Source organism: Xyrauchen texanus, chromosome 14 (genome assembly GCF_025860055.1).
Source record: "Xyrauchen texanus isolate HMW12.3.18 chromosome 14, RBS_HiC_50CHRs, whole genome shotgun sequence".
In the NCBI taxonomy this organism is placed as follows: Eukaryota; Metazoa; Chordata; class Actinopteri; order Cypriniformes; family Catostomidae; genus Xyrauchen; species Xyrauchen texanus.
In genome coordinates this window covers 39027988-39050656 of record NC_068289.1, presented here as the reverse complement: position 1 = coordinate 39050656, position 22669 = coordinate 39027988, and the positions used below count along the sequence as shown (strand labels likewise).

Genomic DNA, 22669 nt, shown 5'->3' with positions numbered 1-22669 from the left:
GTAATTGCCTCAATCAAAGATAGGCTACATGTTTTCATCATTTATTGAGCTGAAGCAATTGTGGGCATCGTTGCATTTGTGCTGGCACCTTTTGCACCGCCTCTCGTGTTGTGTATGGAAAATGCACAAAGGAGGTGGCAAGATAGCAAAAAGGGTTAAGCGACCCTAACCCAAGGTTGACCAAAGGTTGATCCACGGTTGATCCACTGTTGACCAAAGGTTGATCCACGGTTGATCCATGGTTGACCCAAGGTTGATCCACGGTTGACCCAGTATTGATCCAAGCTTGACCCAATCTTGACCCAAGCTTGACCCAAGGTTGGCGCAAGGTTGACCCAAGGTTGGCGCAAGGTTGACACAAGGTTGATCCAAGCTTGACCCAAGCTTGACCCAATGTTGATCCAAGCTTGACCCAAGGTTGGCCCAAGGTTGACCCAAGGTTGGCCTTGGTGCCCCCTCAAAAAACAGGTGCATGACACCCTGCAATGATTACGTTTCTGCGAACTTGACACTTGTTTTAACTAGATTTTTGAATTTCTCGATTTTATCACTTTGGATGATCTTATTTGTCAGTGACCTGTGTGCAGCTCCACTGGTTATGATAAAAGCGATATAGTTTGACACATTGCGATGCACCACACATGTTCAGTGTAGCTGTGTTGTTAATTAAGATCAAATCCACAGTGCGTCCTGCTAGTGGAAGTAATCGCAAGCACAGAACCTACTATCAAAACTTAAAAATCATAGAATGAGATGGAAGAATCGCTTCAAGGTTTCGACTGTTTGAGCCAATACAAGAGCACCTCCTTCCAGACTCTGAGTCCAATGAATGAATCCACTCCGATGAGTGATGAAACATCTTCGACAAATAGACAACCCAGTCCAGATGTTCTTCAATAATTTAACCTGGCATCTTATTGACAGTGGAAAAACGTTTGACCGCAAAGGGTGAAAATGTGAGCTCATGTTTCTTCTAGAGCAACTTGAATTTGTCTTTAAAGGTCAACTCGGCTAATCACTGGCGAGCGATCGCGTTGACGTTTTTGGAACTAATTTGCCAGCGACTGTTCAACTGACGTTCAGTGACATCGAGCAGTGAAAGTCGTCTTTGTAGTCATCACAAAGGTATGCTAATAAATCAAACTGACAAGTGTCCTCTTCCTCATGCTTAATGAGTAAAAAATGTGGAGTGCTTCGAATGCTGCTGGGACAAAAGCACTCAGACCATGTGCAAGCAATTTGTTTGGAATAAACGAGAAGAAATGATGGACCTGACATTCTGCACATCTGGTTACTCTAACAGCTGAGCACATTGCTGCTGTCTGAGTGAATGAAGAAGAAACTTTGACATTTTTCAACTAAGTGACAGTCTTCTTTAAGTGGCATGGATGAATATATGAGGCACACCTGCAAAACGAGGGAAGTCAACATTCAACACTGCAACACTTGACTGTGACTGATAGAAGAGTGCAGAGGTCATGTGACAGCTCTTCAGCTCCGTCAACCCAAGGTACGTCTCGCATAACCAAACTATTGACTATCAGCGTAAGTCTGGTTCCGGCTTGTTCTGGCCAAGACCCTCCTACTTGGACAGGAAGAGACCGTCTGATTGACATGAAAACTCACCAATTACAGTTCCTTTGGTTTATTTAAAATGAGCAGAAATTGGTGAGTTTTCATGTCAATCATTTAAAATGAGAACAATTGTCAGTTGAGGGCGCTATTTTGCTGCTGTTGCTTTTAACAACCGTTTCCTCTCCATGTTGGTCACAATAAAGCTCTTTTTGGTATCTTCGTTGTGTTGGGTTTAGGGGTTGTGTTGGGTTTAGGGGATGTGTTGGGTTTAGGGGATGTGTTGGGTTTAGGGGATGTGTTGGGTTTAGGGGATGTGTTGGGTTTAGGGGTTGTGTTGGGTTTAGGGGATGTGTTGGGTTTAGGGGATGTGTTGGGTTTAGGGGTTGTGTTGGGTTTAGGGGATGTGTTGGGTTTAGGGGTTGTGTTGGGTTTAGGGGATGTGTTGGGTTTAGGGGATGTGTTGGGTTTAGGGGATGTGTTGGGTTTAGGGGATGTGTTGGGTTTAGGGGTGTGTTGGGTTTAGGGGTTGTGTTGGGTTTAGGGGATGTGTTGGGTTTAGGGGATGTGTTGGGTTTAGGGGTTGTGTTGGGTTTAGGGGATGTGTTGGGTTTAGGGGTTGTGTTGGGTTTAGGGGATGTGTTGGGTTTAGGGGTTGTGTTGGGTTTAGGGGATGGGTTGGGTTTAGGGGATGTGTTCGGTTTAGGGGTTGTGTTGGGTTTAGGGGTTGTGTTGGGTTTAGGGGTTGTGTTGGGTTTAGGGGTAGTGTTGGGTTTAAGGGTTGTGTTGGGTTTAGGGGTTGTGTTGGGTTTAGGGGTAGTGTTGGGTTTAAGGGTTGTGTTGGGTTTAGGGGTTGTGTTGGGTTTAGGGGTTGTGTTGGGATTAGGAGTTGTGTTGGGTTTAGGGGATGTGTTGGGTTTAGGGGTTGTGTTGGGTTTAGGGGTTGTGTTGGGTTTAGGGGATGTGTTGGGTTTAGGGGTTGTGTTGGGTTTAGGGGTAGTGTTGGGTTTAGGGGTTGTGTTGGGTTTAGGGGTTGTGTTGGGTTTAGGGGTTGTGTTGGGTTTAGGGGATGTGTTGGGTTTAGGGGTTGTGTTGGGTTTAGGGGTAGTGTTGGGTTTAGGGTTAGGGTTAGGGTTAGGGTTAGGGTTAGGTTTAGGGTTAGGGTTAGTAATTCACACTGAATTACTCAGCTTTAACTCTTCACAGATGCTCCAGAATCTCATTGCAGTATCATCATCACAGTATGGGAGGTCACACACCCACCCGCATATCACGAAAAGATGAAAAACATCATGTGATATCCAAGAGAGGCTGCATGTATTGAATGCGAGAGACTCTTAGCCAAGCCGAGATATTTCTGTTAAAATAAAATTCAATTCTTGTCATCATTTGTCATTTACGCACCCTCATGTCGTTCCAAACCAGAACGAGATCATTACTAACCAACATAAACCAGTCCTGGACAGCAAAGAGCCCCCCACCCCCCACCATGATCAATTGAAACATGAATAAACTAAAAACTGCGTGTTTCTTGAAATTCAGCACTTTCATGTCCCAAGGGTTGATCTGTATTTAAACAAACCGATTTCAAACGTTAGTGTACTTGTAGTGTAAATAAACAAACGTGTCGATGAAGAGCATGCTTGAGATGAAATGTGAGACAAAACGAAAAAAAAAATCGAGGGAGATATCACTTTTCCCCTTATTTTTAAATAACACCAAGCTATAGAAATCAGATTTTTTTTTCACACCAAATTGTTGATTATGTTTCCAGGAGTGTTGATTATTCATGTTTTTGAGACGTTACCAGAGGCGGACTGGCCTTCGGGAGAAGGGCTGGCTGCGAAACGAGCCGAATGGCACGTGATAAGCTGAAATGGGCCGCCGCGTTATGCAGAACGGGCCACAAACCGGCGCCGTGATATGCAGCAAATGACAGCGAGACTCTTGAGAGACTATTCTTTACACCCAAACAGTTTTCAGTGAAAAACTTTAAGAGATCTCTTAGCAGAGGCACTTTTCTTGGCGCTGCGCCAGTCGAAGCATTTAACGGAAATCAACATCGTTAATAGACTAACTAAATCAACTAAATCAACCAGTGAGAGTGTGCAAAAGGTCCACATTGATAAAAGTGCATGAAGGAGAAGAAACACCCTCTTATTTAGGTCTAAAAGCATGTGCAATGCCATGCATTTAAATGTCCTGTCCAAACAAACGGACTCAACCAGCATCACACAAATGTAGTTAAGTTTGTAGCGTCACTACTTTTAGTCAGATACTCCCCAAACACTGGTCCTTTTTGGTCCCTTTGTTTACTAATCAAATGTGAATGTGAATGAACTTCCTGCTGTTCACAAAGATAACTTTTTATGGCTATTGCTCAAGCGTATGACCTTCTTCAGGCAACGCTACCCACACAACCGAGTTTCATTTAGATGTCCAATTTCATTATCAGCATGGATGTTTAAAAGTTTCCCCTCACCCCCTCTTTGCACCCACATGTTTGGCATATTCGCCTGGAACGCCCAGGGCAACATCTCTTTATGTCCGACATCTCAGATCAAATCCGGTAATTGAACAGACGGCAGGTTGATTGATGTTTAAAGGAAGTTTCTTTTCCTATGTGAAATAATCATGCATCTAAATGCATCGCAGAACTGCAGACAGTCTTTCTACTTTCTTAGTTTAAAGTTCCCATTTCAGAGCATTTCTATCGATTCAAGTTTCGATGTTATATCTTGCGTGTTCACCAGTGAGCAACAGTGAGTGGCCAATTTTACAGCCGGAAGAATTGTCTCCTTTTCGTTTTCCTATAGCAATTAAATAAATACAGCAAATGCTGCAGTTCACTATTGAATGCAAAAAAAAAAGATGCACTGGTTTATCAATGTATTGCTGTTACTCCTTCGTCCTCTCATCCACAGACAATACAGAGTTTGTGTTGAAATGAAGATTTATTGTTGTTGATCTCTGGAATTTTTCCTCCATTTCAAACAATAGCTCTTTGGCAGATGCTTTGGGATCGGGCACACAACATCATTGCCAGCTGTGTAAGTCCACACAGATGTCAGATTGAGCTTCAGTCCAAACCTTAATCTCTTAACTCAAAGAAGCAAAACCGATTTTCTGTTTTTAGTGGGAAAGGAAAAAAAGATCTGGCATTGTGCAATTTAGAACTTGTGCTGATTTTCAAATTGAGCCAATTGTATTTTTCTGTCATTTAAAACCGCCTTAACACGCAACGGTGGACCAAGAACTCTCCAAAGCAAACATACTGTGAATAAAACCCCTTAAAACCAATTATGTTTACATGCGTCCTCAGAAGAGTTTGTTTTGGGTCTCCAATGTGGACCTGGTTGTCTCAAGCTTATTTACATGAATTAATTTGGTTGTTGTGGGAGCAACACTGGAAGTGACTGACGATGACTTGATGTAGATGAAGCTACACATCATCTCAGATTGTTACTTTGATTTATGGTAGCTGGTTTATAGATGGTCTAAGCTGGTCCTTAGCCATATAGCCTCTTAAATTTCACATCCAACATGATGAGGTCACTTGGCAAAAGTGTTGCATACTGTTGTTGGAAATGTTTATGAAGATTAAGCCTGCTGTTTTTAAATAGTAGGCAATATGCAGTATACACTTTGCAGTATTCAGTAAGTAGTGAGCTAGTGCACCAGCCATATGCAAGTTAGATTTTAGACTAGTTCTAGCATCAATGTTAAAGCTCGTTGATCATATACTTTCTTCTATCCCAGTTTAATATGCAGAGATGTCTATATGTAAGTGTGGAGCGGAGGCGAGTGGGGCCAGGCTGGAACGATGCGCGCCCGGTCCCCGATTAGTCTGATGGGGTGCGCGAGGGATAAAGGTGGCCGGTGACATCTAATTAACAATCTATTTAACATCTGCTAAACATCTTAAAAATACCAGAATTACAAACATTCAAAATCATAAACGTCTCAAAGACATCTGATGAACATCCACATGGAAATGTCTTATAGAAGTATTTCAGAAGAGCAAACAAAATAAGAAATACGTCGTCCAGATGTAAACACACATCAAATTGACGTTTAGGTGATGTACGCTTGCCATCAGGGTAATTGCCTCAATCAAAGATAGGCTACATGTTTTCATCATTTATTGAGCTGAAGCAATTGTGGGCATCGTTGCATTTGTGCTGGCACCTTTTGCACCGCCTCTGTGTTGTGTATGGAAAATGCACAAAGGAGGTGGCAAGATAGCAAAAAGGGTTAAGCGACCCTAACCCAAGGTTGACCAAAGGTTGATCCACGGTTGATCCACTGTTGACCAAAGGTTGATCCACGGTTGATCCATGGTTGACCCAAGGTTGATCCACGGTTGACCCAGTATTGATCCAAGCTTGACCCAATCTTGACCCAAGCTTGACCCAAGGTTGGCGCAAGGTTGACCCAAGGTTGGCGCAAGGTTGACACAAGGTTGATCCAAGCTTGACCCAAGCTTGACCCAATGTTGATCCAAGCTTGACCCAAGGTTGGCCCAAGGTTGACCCAAGGTTGGCCTTGGTGCCCCCTCAAAAAACAGGTGCATGACACCCTGCAATGATTACGTTTCTGCGAACTTGACACTTGTTTTAACTAGATTTTTGAATTTCTCGATTTTATCACTTTGGATGATCTTATTTGTCAGTGACCTGTGTGCAGCTCCACTGGTTATGATAAAAGCGATATAGTTTGACACATTGCGATGCACCACACATGTTCAGTGTAGCTGTGTTGTTAATTAAGATCAAATCCACAGTGCGTCCTGCTAGTGGAAGTAATCGCAAGCACAGAACCTACTATCAAAACTTAAAAATCATAGAATGAGATGGAAGAATCGCTTCAAGGTTTCGACTGTTTGAGCCAATACAAGAGCACCTCCTTCCAGACTCTGAGTCCAATGAATGAATCCACTCCGATGAGTGATGAAACATCTTCGACAAATAGACAACCCAGTCCAGATGTTCTTCAATAATTTAACCTGGCATCTTATTGACAGTGGAAAAACGTTTGACCGCAAAGGGTGAAAATGTGAGCTCATGTTTCTTCTAGAGCAACTTGAATTTGTCTTTAAAGGTCAACTCGGCTAATCACTGGCGAGCGATCGCGTTGACGTTTTTGGAACTAATTTGCCAGCGACTGTTCAACTGACGTTCAGTGACATCGAGCAGTGAAAGTCGTCTTTGTAGTCATCACAAAGGTATGCTAATAAATCAAACTGACAAGTGTCCTCTTCCTCATGCTTAATGAGTAAAAAATGTGGAGTGCTTCGAATGCTGCTGGGACAAAAGCACTCAGACCATGTGCAAGCAATTTGTTTGGAATAAACGAGAAGAAATGATGGACCTGACATTCTGCACATCTGGTTACTCTAACAGCTGAGCACATTGCTGCTGTCTGAGTGAATGAAGAAGAAACTTTGACATTTTTCAACTAAGTGACAGTCTTCTTTAAGTGGCATGGATGAATATATGAGGCACACCTGCAAAACGAGGGAAGTCAACATTCAACACTGCAACACTTGACTGTGACTGATAGAAGAGTGCAGAGGTCATGTGACAGCTCTTCAGCTCCGTCAACCCAAGGTACGTCTCGCATAACCAAACTATTGACTATCAGCGTAAGTCTGGTTCCGGCTTGTTCTGGCCAAGACCCGCCTACTTGGACAGGAAGAGACCGTCTGATTGACATGAAAACTCACCAATTACAGTTCCTTTGGTTTATTTAAAATGAGCAGAAATTGGTGAGTTTTCATGTCAATCATTTAAAATGAGAACAATTGTCAGTTGAGGGCGCTATTTTGCTGCTGTTGCTTTTAACAACCGTTTCCTCTCCATGTTGGTCACAATAAAGCTCTTTTGGTATCTTCGTTGTGTTGGGTTTAGGGGTTGTGTTGGGTTTAGGGGATGTGTTGGGTTTAGGGGATGTGTTGGGTTTAGGGGATGTGTTGGGTTTAGGGGATGTGTTGGGTTTAGGGGTTGTGTTGGGTTTAGGGGATGTGTTGGGTTTAGGGGATGTGTTGGGTTTAGGGGTTGTGTTGGGTTTAGGGGATGTGTTGGGTTTAGGGGATGTGTTGGGTTTAGGGATGTGTTGGGTTTAGGGGATGTGTTGGGTTTAGGGGTTGTGTTGGGTTTAGGGGTGTGTTGGGTTTAGGGGTTGTGTTGGGTTTAGGGGTAGTGTTGGGTTTAGGGTTGTGTTGGGTTTAGGGGTGTGTTGGGTTTAGGGGTTGTGTTGGGTTTAGGGTTATGTTGGGTTTAGGGGTGTGTTGGGTTTAGGGGTGTGTTGGGTTTAGGGGTTGTGTTGGGTTTAGGGGTTGTGTTGGGTTTAGGGTTGTGTTGGGTTTAGGGTTGTGTTGGGTTTAGGGGTTGTGTTGGGTTTAGGGGATGTGTTGGGTTTAGGGGTTGTGTTGGGTTTAGGGGTAGTGTTGGGTTTAGGGGTTGTGTTGGGTTTAGGGGTTGTGTTGGGTTTAGGGGTTGTGTTGGGTTTAGGGGTTGTGTTGGGTTTAGGGATGCGTTGGGTTTAGGGGTTGTGTTGGGTTTAGGGTTGTGTTGGGTTTAGGGGATGTGTTGGGTTTAGGGGTATGTGTTGGGTTTAGGGGATGTGTTGGGTTTAGGGGTTGTGTTGGGTTTAGGGGTTGTGTTGGGTTTAGGGGTTGTGTTGGGTTTAGGGGTAGTGTTGGGTTTAAGGGTTGTGTTGGGTTTAGGGGTTGTGTTGGGTTTAGGGGTTAGTGTTGGGTTTAGGGGTTGTGTTGGGTTTAGGGGTTGTGTTGGGTTTAGGGGTTGTGTTGGGATTCAGGGGTTGTGTTGGGTTTAGGGGATGTGTTGGGTTTAGGGGTTGTGTTGGGTTTAGGGGTTGTGTTGGGTTTAGGGGTTGGTATGGGATGTGTTGGGTTTAGGGGTTGTGTTGGGTTTAGGGGTATGTGTTGGGTTTAGGGGTTGTGTTGGGTTTAGGGGTTGTGTTGGGTTTAGGGGTATGTGTTGGGTTTAGGGGATGTGTTGGGTTTAGGGGTTGTGTTGGGTTTAGGGGTATGTGTTGGGTTTAAGGGTTGTGTTGGGTTTAGGGGTTGTGTTGGGTTTAGGGTTGTGTTGGGTTTAGGGGTTGTGTTGGGTTTAGGGGATGTGTTGGGTTTAAGGGTTGTGTTGGGTTTAGGGGATGTGTTGGGTTTAGGGGTTGTGTTGGGTTTAGGGGATGTGTTGGGTTTAGGGGATGTGTTGGGTTTAGGGGTTGTGTTGGGTTTAAGGGTTGTGTTGGGTATAGGGTATGTGTCGGGTATAGGGTATGTGTTGGGTTTAGGGTTTGTGTTGGGTTTAAGGGTTGTGTTGGGTTTAGGGGATGTGTTGGGTTTAGGGGTTGTGTTGGGTTTAAGGGTTGTGTTTGGTTTAGGGGTTGTGTTGGGTTTAAGGGTTGTGTTGGGTTTAAGGGTTGTGTTGGGTTTAGGGGTTGCGTTGGGTTTAGGGGTTGCGTTGGGTTTAGGGGTTGCGTTGGGTTCAGGGGTTGCGTTGGGTTTAAGGGTTGTGTTGGGTTTAGGGGTTGCGTTGGGTTTAGGGGTTGCGTCGGGTATAGGGTATGTGTTGGGTTTAGGGGTTGTGTTGGGTTTAGGGCATGTGTTGGGTTTAGGGGATGTGTTGGGTTTAGGGGTTGTGTTGGGTTTAAGGGTTGTGTTTGGTTTAGGGGTTGTGTTGGGTTTAGGGGATGTGTTGGGTTTAGGGGTTGCGTTGGGTTTAGGGGTTGCGTTGGGTTTAGGGGTTGCGTCGGGTATAGGGTATGTGTTGGGTTTAGGGGTTGTGTTGGGTTTAGGGCATGTGTTGGGTTTAGGGGATGTGTTGGGTTTAGGGGTTGTGTTGGGTTTAAGGGTTGTGTTTGGTTTAGGGGTTGTGTTGGGTTTAAGGGTTGTGTTGGGTTTAGGGGTTGCTTTGGGTTTAGGGGTTGCGTTGGGTTTAGGGGTTGCGTTGGGTTTAAGGGTTGCGTTGGGTTCAGGGGATGTGTTGGGTTTAGGGGTTGCGTTGGGTTTAGGGGTTGTGTTGGGTTTAGGGGATGTGTTGGGTTTAAGGGTTGTGTTGGGTTTAGGGGTTGTGTCGGGTATAGGGTATGTGTTGGGTTTAGGGGTTGTGTTGGGTTTAGGGGATGTGTTGGGTTTAAGGGTTGTGTTGGGTTTAGGGGATGTGTTTGGGTTAAGGGTTGTGTTGGGTTTAGGGGATGTGTTGGGTTTAGGGGATGTGTTGGGTTTAGGGGTTGTGTTGGGTTTAGGGGTTGTGTCGGGTATAGGGTATGTGTCGGGTATAGGGTATGTGTCGGGTTTAGGGGTTGTGTTGGGTTTAGGGGTTGTGTTGGGTTTAGGGGATGTGTTGGGTTTAGGGGATGTGTTGGGTTTAAGGGTTGTGTTTGGTTTAGGGGTTGTGTTGGGTTTAAGGGTTGTGTTGGGTTTAAGGGTTGTGTTGGGTTTAGGGTTTGCGTTGGGTTTAGGGGTTGCGTTGGGTTTAAGGGTTGCGTTGGGTTCAGGGGATGCGTTGGGTTCAGGGGTTGCGTTGGGTTCAGGGGTTGCGTTGGGTTTAGGGGTTGCGTCGGGTATAGGGTATGTGTTGGGTTTAGGGGTTGTGTTGGGTTTAGGGCATGTGTTGGGTTTAGGGGATGTGTTGGGTTTAGGGGTTGTGTTGGGTTTAAGGGTTGTGTTGGGTTTAAGGGTTGTGTTTGGTTTAGGGGTTGTGTTGGGTTTAGGGGATGTGTTGGGTTTAGGGGTTGCGTTGGGTTTAGGGGTTGCGTTGGGTTTAGGGGTTGCGTCGGGTATAGGGTATGTGTTGGGTTTAGGGGTTGTGTTGGGTTTAGGGCATGTGTTGGGTTTAGGGGATGTGTTGGGTTTAAGGGTTGTGTTTGGTTTAGGGGTTGTGTTGGGTTTAAGGGTTGTGTTGGGTTTAGGGGTTGCTTTGGGTTTAGGGGTTGCGTTGGGTTTAGGGGTTGCGTTGGGTTTAAGGGTTGCGTTGGGTTTAAGGGTTGCGTTGGGTTCAGGGGATGTGTTGGGTTTAGGGGTTGCGTTGGGTTTAGGGGTTGCGTTGGGTTTAGGGGTTGTGTCGGGTATAGGGTATGTGTTGGGTTTAGGGTATGTGTTGGGTTTAGGGGATGTGTTGAGTTTAGGGGTTGTGTTGGGTTTAGGGGATGTGTTGAGTTTAGGGGATGTGTTGGGTTTAGGGGTTGTGTTGGGTTTAGGGGATGTGTTGGGTTTAAGGGTTGTGTTGGGTATAGGGGTTGTGTCGGGTATAGGGTATGTGTCGGGTTTAGGGGTTGTGTTGGGTTTAGGGGATGTGTTGGGTTTAAGGGTTGTGTTGGGTTTAGGGGATGTGTTTGGGTTAAGGGTTGTGTTGGGTTTAGGGGTTGTGTTGGGTTTAGGGGTTGTGTTGGGTTTAGGGGATGTGTTGGGTTTAAGGGTTGTGTTGGGTTTAGGGGTTGTGTCGGGTATAGGGTATGTGTTGGGTTTAGGGGATGTGTTGGGTTTAGGGGTTGTGTTGGGTTTAGGGGATGTGTTGGGTTTAGGGGTTGTGTTGGGTTTAGGGGTTGTGTTGGGTTTAGGGGATGTGTTGGGTTTAGGGGATGTGTTGGGTTTAGGGGTTGTGTTGGGTTTAGGGGTTGTGTTGGGTTTAGGGGATGTGTCGGGTTTAGGGGATGTGTTGGGTTTAGGGGGTAAAAATCATTATGTCTCTGGAAAGTCCCCATAAAACATGGAAACACAACACGTGTGTGTGTGTGCGTGTGTGTGTGTGAGAGAGAGAGAGTGTGTGAGTGTGTGTTCTGCATTGTGCATTTTTTATAGTCTCACCCCTTCATATTTGTGGGATTGTGTTCTGCATTTTCTGATTTATTGATTTTCATTTGACATGCTCTGTGTTATAGTCTCAGCCATTCGTTTCCTATGTGGGGTCGAGGAGGTTACCCCATGTGACTCTACCCTCCCTAGCAACCGGGCCAATTTGGTTGCTTAGGAGACCTGACTGGAGTCCCTCAGCATGCCCTGGATTCAAACTCACGACTCCAGGTGTGATAGTCAGCGTCAATACTTGCTGAGACCCCCAAGGAAACCATTTTTATTTAAATAAACAGCATTGATTTGGGACGACCCAAACAGTGATTAAGGGCTAACTATGATATTTGTAGTAAAACCATTAATTTACCATGCTTTTACTAGAGTAACCATACTTTAACCATTATATGCATGGTAAGCCATAGTAATATACAAAAACGCCAAAACCATGGTAATAAATATCAGAATCACTCCCTCAAAAATTAAACGGTCAGTGTTCAAATAGCTCCTCACATGATATTCAGGCATTTCTTTTCTCTTGTAACGAACATTCCCTTAATGAGTTAGAAACAGAAGTACAATCTGTGTAATTGTCTCTCTGATGCATTGCATGAATCTCATGTCAGTTTGATTTGGCAGAGCTGTATTACACTGAAGTGAAACTCTAAATGGTTTTGAGACTTGCTCTTGATATTAATTTAATCTCTGATTCACAAATAGTTCAGAGCACTGATATCTGCAGGAGTTCAATGACCTCTGTGTGGAATAAGGTCATGCCACGGCTCAGATGCCAGGCCTCCTGATAATGCAAGAAAAGTGTTTCTAACTAGAAAGTTTGGCTGAAAGCTCCGTTTACAGGATGGCAGGAAACCTAGTGTGTAAATGTGTAGACACAATTAAGGCCAGATCTGGTGCCAGCACATATTTTCCGCCCATTACAAGCAGGGATGCATGTTAAGTTTTACTGTAGTCGATGCGTTGTTTTGCTAAACAAAAACACAAAGGCAAGTATTGTTTCACTTTAATGCTAAATTAATGCAACAGGAGAGAAAACACATCACTGCCATCATGTTAAAGAGTCACAGAGAGACTAAATAATAACCTGTGTGTGTGTTTATGTGTTATTGCAGATTCTTTGGGCCTTGAAACTGTCTAGTTAGACAAAAAAGTGCTCGTACTTTCCCATTTGTGTGTGCAATTTCAATCTCAGACTATACGTGTCTTTTCGTTTACCCTCCTGGAAGATGACTGAAGGTCATTGCTGTTTGTAAACTCTCTATTGGAGTGGTGGATGTTTTGCATTGTGCATGAGAGGTCAGGTCAGGGGATGAGAATCAAGTGCATGAAACGCTGACGAACGCTGAAAATGAGCCAACAGGTTCTTGACAAGCCAGTGTAGTTTTGAGAAATGTATTTACCCCCATGACAACAGCAGAACCAAACAAGGTCATTTCTTTTGGTGTCACCGTAATTACTTCCATGAGGTTTTCATAAACGCACTCTCGCATAATAACGAATACTTACACTACTGTGAAAATATGTGAAGAACTCAAACACACACTCTTGGATGACCTTCATCACTCTCTCTGAAATAAATTTGACAAATTATTGAGTTTATTCAAAATTCAGTCAAGTTTTCTTGAACATACAATTTGATTTGGATAAAGCGTCTACTAAATGAACTAATTAAAATGTCAGATGTATTAATGTTTGTACAGAATATTAAATAATTTGAATATATTTTTAATAATTCGTTTTTTTTTTATAAAAACGTTTTCTTAATAAAGAAAAAGAAAGAGAATGTGAAAGAAAAATAAATAATGAAAGAAAGAAAAGAAGAGAAAAAAGAAAGAAAGAGCGAAAGAATGAAAGAAAGAGAGAAAGAGTAAAAGGAGAGAGAGAGAGAAAGAATGAAAGAAATAGAAAGAAAGAGTAAAAGAAAGAGAGAAAGAAAGAATGAAAGAAAGAAAAGAAGAGAAAAAATGAAAGAAAGAAAAGAAAGAAAGAGAAAAAAGAAATAGAGAAAGAAAGAATGAAAGAAAGAGAGAAAGAATGAAAGAATAAGAAAGAAACATAAATAATGAAAGAAAGAAAAGAAAGAGAAAAAGAAGAAAAAGAGAAGAAAGAAAGAGAAACAAAGAATGAAAGGAAGAATGAATGAAAGAAAGAAAAGAAAGAGAAAAAGAAAAGAAGAGAAAAAAGAATGAAAGAAAGAGAAAAAGAAAGAGAGAGAGAGAGAGAGAAAGAATGAGAAAAAAATAAATAATGAAAGAAAAGAAGAGAAACAAAGAATGAAAGAAAGAGAGAAAGAAAGAATGAAAGAAAGAAGTACAGAAAGAAAGAATGAATGAATGAAAGGAAGGAAGGAAGAAAGAAAGTATTAAAGAAAGAAAATGAAAGAAGGAAAGAAAGAGAAAAGTGAAGCACCTGAAATCCAAACTCTTACTGGAATCTGCAGTTCTCTGTTTTCAGACTGAATTAGATTGAAAGTAAAGCAGTTTAATTGTAATTGTGTTGATTAGCGAGTTGTGTGAATATGATCTCATCTTTCCTTTCAGGTCGAGCGATCACCTCCAGATGAATAAACCCACGAGATGTCACACAGATTACGGGCAACTTCATGAAGGTGAACTTCTTCTCTCACCAGCTGTTTGTTCAGGCTTTAGTTATTTCATGACTGAATGACCGCAAATCACCTGCTTCTGCAACACAAACCACAAATGCATCCAACATGCTGCTGTTGATCGACTCATTACTCTCCAAAATCTGCAGTAGATATTCACAGTGATTTTACTGGTGGTAAATCATAAAGCAACGTAATTCAAATCGATTTCTAAAGACTGTCATTAGTCAAGCTTCTGACTCTTTCCTTATCTCGTAACGCATGAGGGCGTCAAGCTTAAGATCTCTGATTTAAAACAACATTAACCGGAAACATTCTCCATGCTAGGAATGCTTCGCCAACGTGGCGGAAGCGAGTGATCATTGAACATACCTAATGACATGTAGGCTACTCGGGTTACTAGTTGTAAGCATGTCTACGGTTTACCTAACCTTGCTCGGAGAGATACTCTTCAAACCGTTGCTCCACTCGAGAGAATTGAGAATGGACTGTAGAGCAACACTCACGTTAATGTACACGAGCGGCCCTCTCGGCAACGCTGAGATGCAACATGCACTTGCTTCGTGTTATGATTAAGATCAGACATATTCAAATGTTTCCTCCCGCTGATGGTCACAAATATGGCAGCAGCGAGGAAAAAGTGACGTCACTGTAACATGTCAATCACGTCACGTCAAAAGCGAGGCGAGAACCGGCTTGATAATATAAATAATAGTTTTAATATAAAACTGAATCAAAAAGACAAACACACAAAGGTGTCGGACAGCTGTCCGTAAATCTCTCTCTCTGTCGCACTGCCATCTTCGATCGGCCTTGATCCCTCTCGAGGGCTAATTAGCCTGATTAGGGACCAGGTATGCGGAATCATGACCCGGCACCGCCCTCCGCCCAGCCACATTCCTTCCTCATTCTCTCAGGCTGGGGAGCCCCTGGCATGACGTACACCCCCCCCCCCCCCTTTCCCTGGGGAGGGGAGTGCCTTCTGCTCCATTTGCCAGCAGGTCACCCACGTCTACCTGGATGAGGGAGGGGACAAGGGGAGGGAAACAAAAAAAAGTGTGGCACCTACACGGCGTAACAGCGATCGTGCTAAATTAACAAAACGTTTAAAAAATGAGAGGGAAGGCCAACACAGAGTGGCAGTGGAAGAGAGAGAGAAAAAAACACTTACTCGCTGGTTCTCCGATACACCGTAGCTTGGTCCTCGGCCACTCCTCCATCTCACCCTCCAACGGACAACACCCGTGCCTCCCTGGGTGGATCAGAGGCATTCCTCCGGCCCCAGGCGCATGGAACACCCCGCCACGTTTTTGCCGGACGGTAGGGGTCTCCCCTGCCGCTGGCAGCGGTAACTGCTCCAGGCGGTTGGTTGGGAGTCCCTACTCCCCTCACGGTCGGCGGCCATTCCTCTGCTTCCAGGCGGCCGAGCTCCTCCGTCCTACGGCGGATGGCCACGGCTGCTCCTTTGGGGTGAATGGTAGCGCTGAGAACTCCACTACTGCACTTCCCCAGTTTCGGCACCAGTGTAAAGGGATTAATGGACAGGAGGAGGCGAGAACCGGCTTGATGATATAAATAATAGTTTAATATAAAACTGAACCAAAAAGACAAACACACACAGGTCTCTCTCACTGTCGCACTGCCATCTTTGGTCGGCCTTTATCCCTCTCAAGTGCTAATTAGCTTGATTAGGAGTCGGGTGTGCAGAATGACGACCCAGCCCGCCCTCCGCCCTGCCACACAGGTGTTGGCAAAGGTTAATTGAAAACAGTCATTTTTATAATTCCGTTTGGTGTCACTAGTTGTGCAGATATTACACACTTCTCCTTTAAGCATTTGATACAATGTACTTGTTATGTGCTGTACATATGTGGTGCAGCATTGTGCTTACATTCAGGGGTGGACTGGGAACAAAAACCGAGGGGGGGTGGGGGCGTTGTGGCAATGTGTTTTGCTGTTTCCGTCTGCATATCGCAGCCCACTTTGGCATATCGTGGCCCTGTTTCGTGGCTGGCCCATTGGAAAAAGTCTCAGTTCTCCCGATGGCCAGTTGCCTCGGCTTACATTTAAAGCACCTGCGTTAAATTACATCTGTATTGATCCTAAACCCAACCCTAACCCAATCTTTACCCTAAAAGATAGGGTGGGTTAGATTCTCCTTCAGCCACCTTGAAACATCTGACACCCCCTTCCCTGGTTGGATGGCGAAACAAGAGTACCTTACCCACCCTAATGGTCAGGGTCAGGGTCAACCACCCCCCCAAAAGATCTCACCCTACTGGCCTAGGTCAAAATAGTAAAACATAGCTACCAGAATCTAATTCAGTTTCTCCAAATACCAAACTGCAGGCTGCTGTCCAGCTGGGCTCCAGACGGATAGATTTCTGAACTCTCCACACGAAGGGGGCCTTTCTGTCCAGAGATCTAGAAGTTTCTTCCTTCTTGACCATCAAAAGTGGAATGAACTTGTCTAGTTATAATCAGTACAAAATACTTACCAGCTTTATGTAAACATTCTAGAAAGTATCTGCACAGAGACCTTCCTGCATTTTCCTGAATATCTTGGAGTCAATTAATTTCCGTCGAGTTTCCCCTGGAATTCTCTTTAAGGACGGATATGCAGACATACCTGTGGTTATAATAAAGCTTTTGTGCAGTAATTAGATGCAGACCATTTCATTATTTATTCACTAGTGTATATTGTCTCAACCAAACAACATGACTTACTTAAAAAAGAATGGGGTGCCCCCCGTCACCCCACAAATCCTGCCGAAGCCAAATGGAGTAGAATGAAGCAATTGTGCACTTTTATTGAACTGAAATCGACTGATTCATCATAAGCATTCAGGAGCCGGGCCTCTTGCCTACCTTAACGGTGGAAAAGTGCCAAAGCGCTGTCCTAACTCTGCATAAAAATAAATGAGATAGAGGGGGGCCAGAGAGCCAAAGCCAAAGGATATTGTTCTGATCCAAGTCCTGGCCTTTAGAAGGCAATTTAAATAAGTGGACGTGATGCACGAGAGCTCCTCTAGAGAGACTGGAAACTGCAGTAGTTAAACAGTCAATCAGAAAACAACAATTCGATCTGAAAGTCTAATTTAGTATTTTCAAGTTGAACAAATTGTGATTTAGCGTAAGTTATGATGTTTTGGTGGGACACATTTGATCCATTACAGGTCACCAGTGGTTATAATGGTTTGTTTTAATTGCAGTAATAATGGTAATTATTGGTCTTGACTATAAAAAAAAGCTAACTTTTATTATTAACACATTATATATTGTACCTATTGACATATGGTAGCTTTCCAAAGGGAGGAACATAATTAGACAACGTCACCTTGCGTTACAAGCAACGGGATCTCAATTCGGAGCTGTGCATGAAGACCTCAACACGCAATGATGGTAACAATTAATAGATTCGGTTTTTATTATTACAAATGCATAATTTTGAGTCTGAAAATGAACATCAGATGTAACAAAACAAGACGATACCAAAGGTAATGGCAAAATCTTCAATAATAGTTGTGAAAATATACTTGCAAACAGTGAGACCATGAAAGCTCGTTCGTTATTTAAGCATGCTGGGAACACCAGATTCGAAAAGTTAAGTACAATTTACTCAAATTAGCGAGTAAATATGACAAGGTTTCCTATTTTAGGATTGATACATGATAACATTATCACAAATAATACTTAGCTAAAGAGTATTTTTTTACATGTTTCAATTAAAAAACAAATATAGAATTTAATTAGAGCACTATTTTCGTGAGTGCACAAAGCACAGCGCTACACGCCACAACCGTGTGCAACGCGTTATCCGATTTTTCGTGCCAGCGCGAAGCACAAGTGGGCATGGGTGGGCATGGGTGGGAGGGAGGTTACTGTACTGTGTGTGTATTGAATGTAAATAAAGTGGCTCAAAGTGCAATTCGCTATCTTCCTAATAATTTGGATGTTGCGCTAAGACGTTTCAATACCACGTCTTAACTCGGCGCAAAGTCTAAATTCAGTTCCTGCATTTGCAGTTTGGAGATTTCACCAGCAGGTGGTGATAAAGTTCAGATCATGAAAATGTATTTGAACATTAAATTAAGTCTCTTCAATCACTGTTGTGAATAATTATGAGATTGTGTTAAACTATCTAAAGGTTATTGCTTATTTTACAATTATTAGCATTATGTTTATATGTGCAATTGTATTTATAATCAATAATTAATTCATATTTTGCTACCTGTTGTCGTTGAGGGATTTTTAAGTCACTGCAAAAGGGGCCGGTGGAAGAATTTGGAGAGAGTAAAATGTTTGGAATTAGTATGATTTTATTGACCATTTAGTTATTTTTATTATATTTTTGTTATGTTTGAAGTGTAATTTTAATTTATGATACTGTGTTTCAATAAATGTATTTATTATTTCATAATCAGTATCGACCGGTAGGAGTGACGTGCGTTCCGATACAATCACTGTAAATAGTAGTCATGATGTGTGTGTTGCCAAACCCACTTGCGCCTAGACTTTGGCGCATGCTTGCCCAAAAATACCAAAACTTCACTGACTTTGCGCTCACGACTTAATGCATTGAGTTGTGCCTAATGATTGCGCTCTTAAAAAGGGCGCTTGGGGGGCCTGGCAAGCTCAGATAGTATAGATGCTGACTATCACCGCTGGAGTCGTGAGTTTGAATCCAGGGCGTGACTCCAGTCAGGTCTCCTTAGCAACCAAATTGGCCCGGTTGCTAGGGAGGGTAGAGTCACATGGGGTAACCTCCTCGTGGTCACTATAATGTGGTTCTCGCTCTCGGTGGGGCGTGTGGTGAGTTGTGCGTGGATGCCGCGGAGAATAGCGTGAAGCCTCCACATGCAGCTACGTCTCCACGGTAACGCACTCAACAAGTCACGTGATAAGATGCGCAAATTCACGGTCTCAGACGCGGAAGCAACTGAGATTCGACTTCTACCACCCAGATTGAGGCAAGTCACTGCGCCACCACGAGGACGTGGAGCACATTGGGAATTGGGCGTTACAAATTGGAAAGAAAAATAAATAAATAATAGTTTTCTTTGATTAGACTTGCATTATAGTGCATGACTACTTTTAAAACACTTTTATGAGTCTTTAATGGTACTTCTATGATGGCTTTTTATTGTCTTCCAGAAAAAATTATATTATACTGGTTTGCAACGACATGAGGGTGAGTAAATAACGAAAGCTTTCCTTTTTAGGTGAACTACTCCTTTAATTGCAGAAGATTTCTGTGGACCTGAAAGATAAATAGAAATGGATTAAGACAAACATAACAACAAATACAACTTTGTGATCTAGATAAACGGTGGTCAAATACATATAAGACAGTTTCACATTTTGGTCACTGCAGAATTCCCATATTTCCATTTGTGTTATTTCATTAAATAACAGTAATCATGAAGAATGAGTAGGTGTGTCCAACAGTTTCAAAGGCTTGTGCTTTCACAGTTGTTGCTATTAGATAATGACATGAACGTTGAGCCCAGCGAGAGCTCATTGTGTTTCTGAACGATCAGCAGCTGAGCAGAGAGGAGAAACATCTCAGCGTTTCAGTGCCGTGACATTCGCTACTTCATAGGTCAGAATGAAGTCCATGTTATCGGCCACCTTCACCGGCTCCTACGGATAATTCAATATAATAATAACCCACAGTCTCTCTCCAAGGAAATCTGATAGTCTTCATCCAGAAAGTATTTTGTCTTGTAGAAGGTAAGAGCCGTTCTGCTTCTGTGGGAAATAAATTGATTTGGTCTGTATATTGACCTGTATAATCAGGGGCGGACTGGGACTAAAAAGTGACCCTGGACTTTCTGGCCCGGAGCGGCCAACCAAACCCGTCCCAGCAACACACCACAACATAACACACCGGCTCAGTGATTTCATTTTCCGGCTCAATTTAAAATTTTTGTATAGAAAAAAATCAGACATTTCTATTGACTGCTAGTCATGTCAAAACAAAATAAAACACCTCTTAACGTGTAGAACTTTGCATATATTTCGCAGATTAATTGCTCATATTTTCACTCTATGTGAGTTTGTCTTTATATCTGCAGTGTTTTAACTCCTTCTCCAGATTCTACTATCCTTTAAACAAAGTAAGCCTCAAAGACTCACACAGACACAAAGTAATATTTTTCATGACTTATTTCCTGAATTTTTATCAGGCGTAAGCATTATTAAGCAAGTCACACTTTAGCTCTGATGTGCGGCAAAAGGTTGTTGAGCTTCCCAAAATGGGAAGTGGCTATAAGAAAATAGCCAAAGCTTTGAAAATACCCATTTCCACCATCAGGGCAATAATTAACAAGTTCCAATCAACTGGAGATCTTAAGAAGCGGCCTGGAAAAGGACGTGTGTCTATATTGCCGCCACACACAGTGAATCTCCGAGGATCACAGCTGGAGAACTGCAGAAATGAGTTGGGTCTTGGGGTCAGAAAGTCTAAAAAATAATATCTACATCACCAGTTTTTTGGGAGGGCCAAAGCCTCTGCTCTCATCCAACAACAAACTCAAGCATCTTCAGTTTGCCAGACACTACTGGAACTTCAAATGCGACGGGTTCTGTGGTCAGATGAAACAAAAAATTGCTTTTTGGCAGGAAACACCAGAGATGGGTTTGGCGCACACAGAGATGAAGAAGTACCCAATGCCCATGGTTAAACATGGTGCTGGATCTTTAATGTTCTGGGGCTGTTTTTCTCCCAGTGGTCCTGGACATCTTGTCCCAGAGTCCATGATACATGGCATCATGGACTCTATCATATACCAACAGATAATAAATTAAAACCTGACTGAAAAAAAATCTGACATTTCTATTGACTGCTAGTCATGTCAAAACAAAATAAACACACCTCTTAAAGTGTAGAACTTTGCATATATTTCGCAGAATAATTGCTCATATTTTCACTCTATGTGAGTTTGTCTTTATATCTGCAGTGTTTTAACTCCTTCTCCAGATTAATCTTGAGAAAAAGTGAAGTTTCTACTATCCTTTAAACAAAGTAAGCCTCAAAGACACACAAAGTAATATTTTTCATGACTTATTTCCTACATTTTTATCAGGTGTGAACATTATTCAGTAAGTCACACTTCAGCTCCCTGCGGTATGAATCAATTATGCAAATGATTAATGTAGAATGTACTGCTCATATCTTTACTGTTTGCAGATTTGCTATAGATTGCTGTTTTTTTATTTTATTTTGTATTTTATTTGTTGTAACTTGCAGTTATTTGTCATTTAATGATTATTCAGAGCTCATCTTGTACTTCATAAGTTGTCTTTGGTTGTCACAATTATTGTGATTTGTTTGTCAAATAATGATGTTCACGCGAGTTAATGCGCACATACGAAAATGCATTATGATGTGTAAGGAATTTCAAAATAAAAGTCATTTCCGTTTTTCTAAATGAAAGCCGTTGTATTGGCTTTACCTTATAGAGTTTTTTTAATAATCATTCTGTAATGGGGTCTGCGGCCGCCTATATCGCCTGTAGGATGGGCCGGTACTTGCACAGCAATGGGCCGGCCCAAATTACCCAGCGGCCCACCGGGAAACCACCCGGTGCTCCCACCAGCCACCCGCCCCTGTTTATGATTAACTTCATGTGTTTGGTTAATTAATGTTTCCTTTGATTTGATACAACACATGGTTTAACCTTCACACAACAGAGATTTCTTTAATGTCTCTATTGTTCCTCCAAGACAACAATGAGATAAAATCTCAGCATGTCTCAGACTGTGCTCGGATTTGCCACAATATTTTGGTCCGGTCTCTACCTGCTGGTGTCTTTACAGGTCCAGGAATGGAGCAGGGAGAGTCCGGACCCTCACCCCGGAACCCCGGCGCGAGTTGGAGCAAAAACAAATGGCCAAAAACAGCCGCCAATTGGACTGACGTACCTTGAAAAAGAGACTTTATTGAAAGGATCCGGAAATACGTCTGGACCGTTCTAATTCCTCTCATTTTTAGCTGACATTCATGAAATGGCCAATCATTTTGATTTCACCTGGGGAATTTTAGTAGAAACATTGAGACAAATCAGATAAAAACGACATTAAGTCTTCTGAGCAACCCGTGAGCAATAACACTTTCTTCTGGGCATGAGGACGTGTTATTTGTAAGGTTTACAGAAGAGTTGATTTAAACTTTTTATTTAGATAAAGTTCATAGTAAACAAAATGAATGCTCACACATATTGATGAGAACATTTGTAGTCATCAACAAAAACAATTCGTATTGCTTTTTAAAGAACAAACATGATCATTTTTGTGGCTGAAGTGCATTAGATGTAGAAACACTGACCTCTATTGATCAACATCAAACATTCAAAGTAATGTGTTGTAGAGTAATAATCATTTATTGATTATATTTACAGTTTATATCAATGTACAAATGTTTACAATAAAATGCAACGTGTTAACTGAAAGTACATGGACCGTGTTTAATTTTTGACAGGAATGAAAACGAGGCTGTGAGAGATTTAAAGTGTTTTGGATCGTTCTGCTGACATAACATTGAATAAAAACCTCCAGAAAACTAGATTTGATGAAGGAGCTTTATCCAGTGCATGCCAGAACAATAGGATGCTCCCTTGCTCCCTATTTAGTGCATGACTTAACCTCCAGTGTGCTGT

At 42.6% G+C, this 22669-nt stretch overlaps 1 long non-coding RNA gene across 2 annotated transcripts; it reads left to right on the top strand.

Annotated features, from left to right (window-relative positions):
- The first annotated feature begins 1387 nt into the window (after positions 1-1387).
- Positions 1388-22129, top strand: LOC127655392 (uncharacterized). Of its 2 annotated transcripts, none has more exons than XR_007972034.1 (3): positions 1388-1510; positions 13945-14012; positions 21831-22129. It is a non-coding gene; the product is annotated as an uncharacterized LOC127655392 (long non-coding RNA). The 2 variants fall into 2 exon arrangements; XR_007972033.1 differs by lacking the exon at positions 1388-1510 and adding an exon at positions 7059-7181.
- Positions 22130-22669: the final 540 nt, after the last annotated feature.